We start from the raw sequence: 13,076 nt of genomic DNA, 5'->3' as shown, positions 1-13,076 counted from the left end.
CAACCTCATCCTGTTATGGAAGACCCAGAATTCCACCTGGTTGTCATTTCTGAACCTGGACTTTTAGCCCCAGCACCCACTGCCATCAGCATATTGTTCCCATCAGCTGTTGTTGGTGCTTCACTTGCCTTCTTAGTGAAATTAGTATTCAAAGACCTGGAAAGCAAATCCCTCAAATCCTTAGGAAAAATCCAGCTTTAGCAAAATGTCCTACTAGGTAATTTGATGTCGTTCAAAAAATAAAAAACTACCTTTACAATGCTATGGTACCATTTGGTCTTTTTGTCTTCCTGGCAGGAAGATGTGTCTGTACTAGTGAAGTAACCTGTGCTCTACAAAGCAGGCTATAGGTTTGATTTACTACAGGAAGGAAAAAAAAAGTGCCAGGCAGCAAAAGCTAGATTTCAAGAAAACATAAACTTATAAAAACAAAACAAAAAAAACCCTTAAAACGTAAAAGTAATGAAAGAAAAGTGTCTGGAATAAGCACCCATCAGATGAAACATTGATATCTATATCTATATAAAAATATATATATAATACATAATATATACATAATATATAATATATACATAATACATACACAATACATACATTATATATATATATAATATATATATATGAAGGGCGAGTATATATATATATGTATATATACTGAAAGTGACACAGAAATTGGAGAAAATTAATTACTAGTCTCCTTCACAGTGCTCCACCCTCCCCATCAAGTGCATGATTTTGAAGCATATTTAGCAGGAGGGAAAACAAATCAATGACAGTTTGCCTACAGGTAGAAAACTGTGGCTTCTTGAAGAATTAGAGAAAGAAGAAGATTTGCTAGATGAGTTTGACAAAAGTACTCAGTGTATTTACAGATGAAGAAAAGGATGAAATCTCTTTGAAGAAAGACCAAAAAAAGGTATGTAAACATTACCTGAAATAACTGACTTTCTCATTCAGGGCAGTTCTCAAATTGAGGTTACAAATGCAGATCCTGACCTGCATTTGTAACCTCAATTTGGAATCAGAGGGTGATCACATTAGCTTAAATGAACATAACCCTGTACCATCCATATATTTTCCCATTCTGCTCAGTATGAAAGTCTTTGTCCAAATAAATACAGGAAAAAATATCACAAATTTAGTGAGAAGAAAGCAAGCAGCAAGCATAAAGGAAAGAATGTCTGCATCAACTGTACACCAGGTCAGACAAACAATAAGCACCTACTGACGTTTACAAAGTTTCAGTTAATGTGGAGAATGGTGAATATCACTTGCTCCCCCAAAACTGATTTTGAATTCCCCCAAAGGGAAGATGAATAATATCAGTGAAAGAACTTCTGGTGACATCAATGAAAAGAAAGAGTTCAGGAGAGCAGCAGCCATGAAGATGTCACTTGAGGTACCAGAATACTGGTGAAGAGGAAAAGTAGGAGCAAGAAATTACCCTGAAGATCTGCCTTTATCTGAATCATCTGAGGCAACTGAAGAAGGCCCATGCCTCATCACTGCTTTTTACCAACCAGAGCAGAAAGAAAGTTCAGAAAAAATCAAATAGAGAGTTTCAAAGCTCAAAAGTGCCAAGTTGCAGCAGAAAATTCAGGTTCAGTACTGTGGAGGAGGTAGAGGAAGATGACAGTGGAGTAGGAGGACCCTAGCCTCACCTTGCCCCACAAACACAACTAGATAATTATCAAGTCATCCTAAAAACCCCAGAAATATACCTGAAGTTTGACAGAACAACCTCCACAACTAAAGGGAGGGGCCACTTGAAGAAGATAAGAAGTGCATAGATGTGGTTTAGGGGAGAAATGGATTGCAGCTGCTGTGAAAGGGAAGGAGCCGTGGATGTGGAGAAGGGCGAGAGAGAGAGAGAGACTGAGAGAGAGAGGGGGAGGGAGGAGCACATGTACAAGACACTGCAATGTTCCTGGAGGGAAAACAGGTAAACAACCCGTGAGTACACAGCTTGGAAACAGTGACCTAAAGAATGCCTGGGACACACAACGGGGAAATTATTCACAAAGACACCTCTCCAGGAACAAAGGAGTAGGCTGGTGCCGTTTTCATCCCCTTCCCCTCAGCATAAACACAGAGCAACCTGCGGGAAGCAGCACAGCTCTGATATGGCTGCCTAACTTGCATACACCAAGTCCCAACACCTGCACTCTGGTGGGACTGCCTTTTTCAGTCAAACTTCCCTCAGTTCCAGTGTGGTAGGCCCCTCCCCCAGAAGAGCAACACAAACCCCTGCCCACATCATGTCTCCAGACCAGAGAGTTCTGCAGAGCTTCAGTTCTGGTGAAGGCGGTGACAGGTCTTATCTCACAAGCAGATCAGACCACACCAAGGTGAAACTCAACACATTCAGGCTAGGGACCAAACACTGCACATAGCAGACAAGGAGAGCTTCTACAGATGACTGGCCTGAAGGACAAAACAACCAAAATACAATAGCAGAGCACATGCAACACACGCCAGAGATACTCTCTGAAGCACTAGACTCTGGGCACTACATGACCTTTTCTTTAGAAGGCCATTACTTTCAAGAGCAGGAGATATAACTGGCTTTTCTAACACAGAGAAAATGGCTGAGACTTAGACAAACTTCTAAGAGAGAGGAATGTACCCAAAATAACAATAAGATAAGAGCACTGCCAGAAATCTAAGCAAAACAAATATAAGTAACATGCCTAATGGAGAATTAAAAGCAACAATCATTAAGGATGGTCACTGGGCCTGAGAAAAGAATGGAAGATTTCACGGATACCCTTACCACAGAGATAAAAGAGTTAAAAGAGACTCTATCAGAGATGAAGAGTGCAATACATGATATTGGAAACAGACTTGAGGCAATGAACAACAGGCTGGAAGAAGCAGAGGGACCAACTAGTGACCTAGAAAAGAAAATAATGGAGCTCAACAAAAGAGAGAAAGAAGTATTATGCACGATGTGAATAGACTAAGGGTATTCAGTGACTACATCAACATAGTAACATTCATATTATAGGAGTCCGTGAAGAATAAGAGAGAGAAAAGGAAGAAAATTTATTTGAGGAAAATATAGCTGAAAACTTCCCTAATATGGAGAAGGAAACAGACATACAGATCCAGAAGGCACAAAGAACTCCCACAAAATCAAAACAGTCCAAGACGAAGACATATCATAATTAAATTTGCAAAATATACTGACAAAGAAAATATCTTAAGAGCAAGACAGAAGAAGTCTTTATTTTTTTTTATTATTTTCTTATGGTTCTTTATTTTTTTTTATTTTTTACTTTTTTTGATGTAGTGTTCCATGATTCATTGTTTGCATATAACACCCAGTGCTCCATGCAGTACGTGCCCTCCTTAATACCCATCACCAGCCTATCCCAATCCCCCAGCCCCCTTCCCTCTGAAACCCTCAGTTTGTTTCCCAGAGTCCATAGTCTTTCATGGTTCATTCCCCCTTCTGTTTACCCCCCCTTCATTCTTCCCTTCCTTCTCCTACCGATCTCTTTGCTATCTCTTATGTTCTATAAATCAGTGAAATCATATAATTGCCTTTCTCTGCTTGACTTATTTCACTTAGCATAATCTTCTCCAGTCCCATCCAAGTTGCTGCAAATGTTGTGTAATCGTTCTTTCTGAGTAATATTCTATTGCTTATATGGACCACATCTTATACATAAAGCCAGCTGGAGATTTTTCAACAGAAACTTGGCAAGCCAGATGGGAGTGGGTTGATATATTCAAAGTGCAGAAAGGAAAAATATGCAGCTAAGAATACCCTATGAAGATGGGGGAAAAAGATGGCAGGAGAGTAGGGGACCCTTTTTTAGCTGGTCCATTGAATCGAGCTGGATATATACCAGACCATCCTGAACACCCACGAAATCAGCCTGAGAAGTAAGAAGATACATCTGGATCTCTACAAATGAACATCTCCAGCGCTGGGTATTGAGGTATGAAGCGGGGAGCTGTGAATCCGCCCACAGATATCTGAAGATAAACAGAAGGGGGAAGGAGCTGCCAGCCTGAGGCACCAGGAAACAGTAGGCTCAGGCATCAGGAAGCAGTAGCCTCCTGCACTGGAGAGTGGGCCAGACTCAAGGACCGGTAGCCACCGGGAAACCAGACTAAACCCAGGAGTTCAGGGGTGTGTGCAAATGAGACCAAAACCGGGAGCTTGGGAGCATGCACGTGACCAGACTGAAAACCGGAGCTCCTGAGAGTGTGCAGGAACTGGGGGTGCCTGGCGGTGTTAGAAGTACAAAGGGCAGAGACATGCTGGCTCTGGGAGCAAGGACTGGGAAAATGGCTGTATGGCGCACAAACCAGGACGCGGCGGGGTTTTTAGCAGCAAAGACAGAAAGAAAGTCAGTGTGGACTGGAGAGCTCAGTGAAGAGCAGACTGCTATCTCTCTGTTCTGAGACAGAGTCTTGGATATGGTCACTGCTGCTCTGACCCTCTGAAGAGTCACAGAAAGCTGCCAGGGAAAGCCGCCAGAGAACGAGAACCTAGAAAAAGCGGTTCTCACTGTGCCCATCCCCCGCTCCGGCCACCCCCACAGGGGATAGGGCAATTCTACCCAAAAAGGGTTGCTTGAGTATCAGCAGGGCAGGCCCCTCTCCCAGAAAGCAGGCTGTAAAAACAAGACGCCCACATCCCAAGATCCCAAGTGGATTTGCTTGGGTCCTGGTCAATAATTTTGGCTCTGAACATCCCCACAACCACACCTCATCAGAATGACAAGGAGGAGGAACCCCTAATAAAGGAAAGAAACAGAGACTGCGGCCTCTGCCACAGAACTAATGGATATGGATATAACCAAATGGTTAGAAATGGACTTCAGAGTAACAATGGTCAAGATGATGTGTAGGCTTGAAAAAAATATTAAAGAAAATATTAACGAAAATATAGAATCTCAAAGGGCAGAAATGAGAGCGAACCTGGCAGAAATTAGGAATGCTATGAATCAAATGAAGTCTAAACTGGATGCTCTGATGGCTAGGGTAAACAAGGCAGAAGAACAAATTAGTGAGTTAGAGAATGATATGATAGAAAAGAAAGAGAAAAAGCATGGCTTAAGAAACTCCACCTTCAAGAAATAAGACTACGGGAAATTACTGACTAAATGAAAAGTTCCAATGTCAGAATCATCAGCATCCCTGAGGGTGGAGAAAGACAGAGGTCAAGAAGAGATATTTGAACAAACTGTAGCTGGGAACTTCCCTAACCTGGTGAAGGAGACAAGCATTTGTGTCCAAGAGGCAGAGAGGATCCCTCCCAAGATAAATGAGAACAGACCAACACCTCATCACATAATAGTACAATTCACAAATCTTAGTTCCAAGGATAAAATCCTGAAAGTGGTGAGGGGGAAGAGATTCCTCACATACAGTGGGAGGAATATCAGAATAACATCAGACTTGTCTACAGAGACCTGGCAAGCCAGAAAAAGGTGGCAAGACATATTCAGAGTACTAAGTGAGAAGAACATGCAGCCATGGATTCTTTATCCAGCAAGACTGTCATTCAGAATGGATGGAGAGACAAGGACCTTACAAGACCAGCAGAAACTGAATATGTGACCACCAGTACAGCCTTACAAGAAATACTAAGGGGGGTTCTATAAAAGTAAAAAGCCCCCAAGAGTGATACAGAACAGAAATTTACAATCTATAGAAACAAAGACTTCACAGGCAGCATGACATCATTAAAATAATATGTCTCAATAATCACTCTCAATGTGAATGGACTAAATGAACCCATAAAATACCACAGGGATGCAGATTAGGTAAAAAGACATGACCCATCCATATGCTGTCTATAAGAGACTCGTTTTGAACCTGAAGATAAATCCAGACTGAAAGTGAAGGGATAGAGAAGCATTTTTCATGCCAATGGACATCAAAAGGAATCTGGGGTAGCAATTCTCATTTCAGACACTTTAGATTTCAAGCTAAAGACTGTAGTTAAAGATACAGAAGGACACTATATTATTCTTAACGGATGTATCCAACAAGTGGATATGACAATTATAAATATCTATGCCCCCAACAAGGGAATAGCTAGATACACAAGCCAACTCTTAACCAGAATAAAGAGACATATAGATAATAATATGGTAATAGTAGGGGACCTCAACACTCTGCTCTCAGCAATGGACAGATCACCTAAGCAGAAAATCAACAAAGAAACAAAGGCTTTGAAAGACATATTGGGCCAGATGGACCTCATAGATATATACAGAACACTACACCCCAGAACAACAGAATACTCATTCTTTTCGAAGGCACATGGAACTTTCCCCAGAATAGACCATATACTGGGTCACAAAACAGATCTCAACTGATACCAAAAGACTGAGATTATTTCCTGCATAGTCTCAGACCACAGTGCTGTGAAACCGGAACTCAATCACAAGGAAAATTTTGGAAGAAACTCAAACACTTGGAAACTAAGAACCATCCTGCTTAAGAAGGATTGGGAAAATCATGAAATTAAAGAAGACTTAAGCAATTTATAGAACCAATGAGAACAAAAACACATCAGTCCAAAACATATGGGACACAGCAAAGGCGGTCCTACGGGTGAAATACATGGCCATCCAAGCCTCACTCAAAAGAATAGAACAATCTAAAATGCAGTCCTTATATTCTCACTCTTAAGAAGCAGGAGATGGAACAGAAGAACAGGACTAACCCATGCAGAAGAAGACAATTGATTAAGATTAGACAGAGATCAATGAATTAGAAACCAGGAGCAAAGTAGAGCAGATCAACAAAACTAGAAGCTGAATCTTTGAAAGAATTAATAAGATTGATAAGCCACTGGCCAGACTTATTCAAAAGAATAGAGAAAGGACCCAAATTAATAAAATTATGAATGAAAGAGGAGAGATCATGACCAGCACCAAGGAAATAGAAACAATTATTAGAAACTATTATCAACAGCAATATGCCAATAATTTAAACAACCTGGGGGGGGCGCCTGGGAGGCTCAGTCATTAACCGTCTGCCTTCGGCTCAGGGCGTGATCCCAGGGTCCTGGGATCGAGCCCCGTGTTGGGCTCCCTCCTCTACTGGGAGCCTGCTTCTTCCTTTCCCACTTCTCCTGCTTGTGTGTACCCTTTCTCGCTGGCTGTCTTTCTCTCTGTCAAGTAAATGAATAAAAAAAAAAAATCTAAAAAAAATACCTGGAAGAAATGGATGCCTTCCTGGAAACCTATAAACTACCAAGACTGAAACAGGAAGAGATTGACAGTCTAAATAGAACAATAACCAGTGACGAGACTGAAGCAGTGATCAAAAACCTCCCCAAAAACAAGAGTCAAGGGCCAGATGGATTCCTTGGGGAATTCTACCAAACATTCAAAGAAGAAATAATACCTATTCTCCTGAAGCTGTTTCAAAAAAATAGAAACAGAAGGAAAACTACAAAACTTATTCTATAAGGCCAGTATTACCTTGACCCAAAACCAGGCAAAGACCCCATCGAAAAGGAGAATTACAGACTGATATCCCTGATGAATATGGATGCCAAAATTCTCAACAAGATCCTAGGTAACAGGATCCAACGGTACATTAAAAGGATTATCCATCATGACCAAGTGGGATTCATCCCTGGGATCCAAGGTGGTTCAGCATTCGCAAATCAATCAGTGTAACAGAACACATTAATAATAGAAGAGACACGAATCCTATGGTCCTCTCAATTGATGCAGAAAAAGCATTTGACAAAACAAAGCATCCTTTCCTGATTAAAACCCTTCAGAGCATAGGGATAGAGGGCACATTCTTCAATTTCAAAAAAACCATCTATGAAAAGCCCACAGAAAATATCATTCTCAATGGGGAAAAGGTGAGAGCCTTTCCCTTAAGATCAGGAACATGACAAGGATGCCCACTCTTGACATAATAGTTCAACATAGCACTAGAATTCTTAGCAAAGCAATCAGAAAACAAAAAAGAAAAAAAGGCATTCAAATTGACAAAGAAGAAGTCAAACTCTCTCTCTTCAGAGATGACATGATACTTTATGTGGAAAACCTAAAAGACCGCACCCCCAAATTACTAGAACTGAAACAGCAATTCAGTAATGTGGCAGGATACAAAATCAATGCTCAGAAATCACTTGCATTTCTATACACGAACAATGAGACTGAAGAAAGAGAACTTAGGGAATCCATTCCATTTACAATAGCACCAAAACTCAAGATATCGTAGATAAACTTAATCAGAGAGGTAAAAGATCTATACTCTAGAAACCACAGAACACTGATGAAAGACACTGAAGAAGATACAAAAAGATGGAAAAACATTCCATGCTCATGTAACGGAAGAATAAACTTAGTTAAAATGTCTATGCTACCCACAGCAATCTATACTTTCAACACCATCCTGATCAAAATACCAATGACATTTTTCAAGGAGCTGGAACAAACAATCTTAAAATTTGTGTGGAACCAGAAAAGACCTTGAATCACCAAGGAAATGTTGAAAAAGAAAAACAAAGCTGGGGACATCATCTTGCCTGATTTCAAGCTATACTACAAAGCTGTGATCACCAAGACAGCAGGGTACTGACAGAAAAACAGACACATTGACCAGTGGAACAGAATACAGGCTTCAGAAATGGACCCTCGACTTTATGGTCAACTAATCTTTGACAAAGCAGGGAAAAGCATCCACTCGAAAAAAGGCAGTATCTTCAATAAATGGTGCAGGGATAATTGGACAGCTTCATTCAAAAGAATGAAACTTGACCTCTCTCTCACACCACACACAAAGATAAGCTCCAAATGGATGAAATACCTCGATGTGAGACAGGAATCCATCAACATCATAGAGGAGAACACAGGTTGTAAACTCTTCAACATCAGCTACAGCAACTTCTTTCATGAACATCTCCAAAGGCAAGGGAAACAAGAGCAAAAATGAAGTTGTGGGACTTAATCAAGACAAAAAGTTTCTTTTTTTTTTAGTTTTATTTTTAAAATTCCTTGATTCATTACTTGCTTTTAACAGCCAGTGCACCATGCAATACATGCCCTCCTTGCTACCCATCACCAGCCTATCGGTAGTAAGCCCTCTGAAGCCCTCAGTTTGTTTCCCAGAGTCCATAGTCTCTCATGGTTCACAAACTTTCTGCACAGCAAAGGAAATAGTCATCAAAACATAGAGGCAACCCATAGAATGGGAGAAGATATTTGTAAATGACACTACAGATAAAAGGCTGGTGTCCAGGATCTATAAAGAACTTCTCAAACTCAATACATGAGAAACAAATAATCAAATCAAAAAATGGGCAGAAGATATTAACAGACACTTTTCCAATGAAGATATACAAATGGGTAACAGACACATGAAAAAAGGTTCAAAATCAGTAGCCATAAGGGAAATTCAAATCAAAACCACATTGAAATACCACCTTACGCCAGTTAGAATGGTAAAAATTGACAAGGCAGGAAACAACAAATGTTGGAGAGGATGTGGAGAAGGGACTCCCTCTTACACTGTTGGTGGGAATGAAGTTGGTAGAGCCACTATGGAAAACACTGTGGAGGTCCCTTCAAAAGTAAAAAATAGAGCTACCCTATGACCTAGCAATTGCACTACTGGGTATTTACACCAAAGATACAGATGTAGTGAAGAGAAGGGCCATATGCACCCCAAAGTTCATAGCACCATTGTCCACAATAGCTAAATCGTGGAAGGAGCTGAGATGCCCTTCAACAGATGACTGGATTAAGAAGATGGGGTCTATATATACAATGGAATATTACTCAGCTATCAAAAAGAACGATTTCTGAACATTTGCTGCAACATGGATGGCACTAGAGGAGATAATGCTAAGTGAAATAAGTCAAGCAAAGAAAGACAATTATCATATGGTTTCACTCATTTATGGAACATAAGAAGAAGATAGGTAGGAGAAGAAAGGGATAAAGAAAGGGGGGTAATCAGAAGGGGGAATGAAGCATGAGAGACTTGGACTCTGCGAAACAAACTGAGAGCTTCAGAGGGGTGGGGTGTGGGGGAATGGGATAGGCTGGTGATGGGTAGTAAGGAGGGCATGTATTGCATGGTGCACTGGGTGTTATACGCAACTAATGAATCATGGAACTTTACACCAAAAACCAGGGATGTACTGTATGTTGACTAACATAATATAATAAAAATATTATTATTAAAAAAAGAATAATGGAAAATAAATAAAAATGAAAAATCAATCAATCAATCAACAACAACAACCAAAAAAGAAAGATTACCCAACATTTGCCACAACATGTATGGGTCTGGAGGAGAGATTATGTTAAGTGAAATAAGTCAAGCAGAGAAAGGCAATTATCATATGGTTTTACTCATTTGTGGAAAATAAAGAATAGTAGGGAGATCGCTAGGAAAAGGAAGGGAAGAACGAAGGAGGCGGTAAACAGAGGGGGGAATGAACCACGAGAGACTATGGACTCTGGGAAACAATCTGAGGGTTTCAGAGGGGAAAGGGCTGGGGGATTGGGATAGGCTGGTGATGGGTATTGGGGGGGCACGTATTGCATGGAGCACTGGGTGTTATACGCAAACAATGAATCATGGAACAGTACATCAAAAACTAATGATGTACTGTATGGTGAGTAACATAACATGATAAAAATTTTATTTATTTATTTATTTGGACCAATATTTATTATTATTATTATTATTATTTCAGAATAATATTTTTTATTATATTATGTTAGTCACCATACAGTACATCCCTGGTTTTTCATGTAAAGTTCCATGACTCATTAGTTGCATATAACACCCAGTTCACCATGCAATACGTGCCCTCCTTACTATCCATCACCAGCATATCCCATTCCCCCACCTCCCTCCCCTCTGAAGCCCTCAGTTTGTTTCCCAGAGTCCATAGTCTCTCATGGTTCATTCCCCCTTCTGTTTACACCCCCTTTTTTCTTCCCTTTCTTCTCCTACTGATCTTCCTACTTCTTATGTTCCATAACATGATAAAAATTTTAAAAAAAGAATACCCTTTCAAGCAAGACAATCACTCAAAATAGAAGGAGAGGGGAATGAAGCATGAGAGACTATGGACTATGAGAAACAAACTGAGGGCTTCAGAGGGTAGGGGGGTGGGGGAATGGGATATACTGGTGATGGGTAGTAAGGAGGGCACATATTGCATGGTGCACTGGGTGTTATACGCAACCAATGAATCATCGAACTTTACATCAGAAACCAGGGATGTACTGTATGGTGACTAACATAATATAATAAAAAAAAACATTAATATAAAAAAAGTTTCCCAAACAAACACAAAAAATAAGGTGTTTGTGACTGCTAAACCAGCAAATACTAAAAGGGACCTTTCACTGCAAAATAGAGACCAAAAGTGACAAAGACAGGAAAGGATCAGATAAAATTTCCTGAACCAATGACAAAACTAGTAATAAAATGACACTAAATACATATCTATCAATAATTGCTTTGGATGCAAATGGACTAAACATTCCAATCAAAAGTCATAGGGTGTCAGAATGGATTTTAAAAAGACCCATCTATATGCTGCTTATAAGAGACTCATCTTAAACTTAAGACACTGGCAGATTGAAAGTAGGGGAAAGAGAAATATTATGTGAAAGGATGTCAAAAGAAAACTGTAGCAGCAATACTTATATGTGACAGACTAGACTAAAGGGTGTAACTATATAAGGGCACTGTATAATAATAAAGGGTACAACCCAACAAGAAGATATAACAATTATAAATACTAATTCATCCAACATGGCAACACCCAAATACATGAAACAACAATAAACATGAAGGAACTAATCGATAATAATGCTATAACATTAGGGGACTTTACACCCTTTTACATGAATGAACTTATCTTCCAAACAGAAAATCAACAAGGAAATAATGGTTTTCAATGACACACTGGATCAGATGGACTTAACAGATATATTCAGAAAATTCCATCCTAAAACAGCAGAATACACATTCTTTTCAAGTGTACATAAAACATTCCCCAGAGCAGATAAATTAGATCACAAAACAGGCCTCAACAAATACAAAAAGAATGAGATCATACCATGCATCTTTTTGGACCACAATGCTATGAAACCAGAAAGTCAACCAGAAGAAAAAATTCTGGAAAACCACAAATACATGCAGGTTAAATAACATGCTACTAAAAATAGAATCAGGCAATCACAAAATCAAAGAGGGAACCAAAAGTCACATGGATACAAATAAAAATGAAAAAACAATGATCCAAAATCTCTGGAATGCAGGAAAAGTGGTCCTAAGAGGGAAGTATGTGGCAATACAAGCCTATTGGAAGACGCAAGAAAAATCTCAAATAAATTACCAATCTACACCTAAAGGAGAGAGAAAAAGAACAAAAAATGAGGTTTAAAACCACCAGAAGGAAGGAAACTGTAATGATTAGAGCAGAAATCAATGGTACAGAAACTAAAAAAAAAAAAAAAAAAGAAGAAGAAGAAGACATAAATGAAACCAGGAACTGGTTTTTTGAAAAAATTAATAAAATTGGTAAAACTCTAGGCAGACTTATCAAAAGGAAAAAAAGGATCAAAATACACAAATTCACAAATGAGAGAGGAGAAATAACAACACTAGAGAAACACAAACGATGATAAGAGAATATAATGAACAACTATATGCCAACAAATTGGACAACCTGGAAGAAATGAATAAATTCATATAAACATATAAACAACCAAAACTGAAACAAGAGAAAAATTGAATATGCTGATAACCAGTGAAGAAATTGACTTTTTTTCATAATAATATTTTTATTATATTATGTTATTCACCATAGAGTACATCCCCGGTTTTTGATGTAAAGTTCGATGATTCATTAGTTGCGTATAACACCCAGTAATCCATGCAATACGTGCCCTCCTTACTACCCATCACCGGTCTATCCCATTCCCCCACCCCCTCTGAGGCCCTCAGTTTGTTTCTCAGAGTCCATAGTCTATCATGCTTCATTCCCCCTTCTAATTACCCCCCCTTTCTTTATCCCTTTCTTCTCCTACCGATCTTCCTAGTTCTTATGTTCC

This window comes from Ursus arctos, chromosome X (genome assembly GCF_023065955.2).
Source record: "Ursus arctos isolate Adak ecotype North America chromosome X, UrsArc2.0, whole genome shotgun sequence".
In the NCBI taxonomy this organism is placed as follows: Eukaryota; Metazoa; Chordata; class Mammalia; order Carnivora; family Ursidae; genus Ursus; species Ursus arctos.
Note: the sequence above shows the minus strand (reverse complement) of the source record.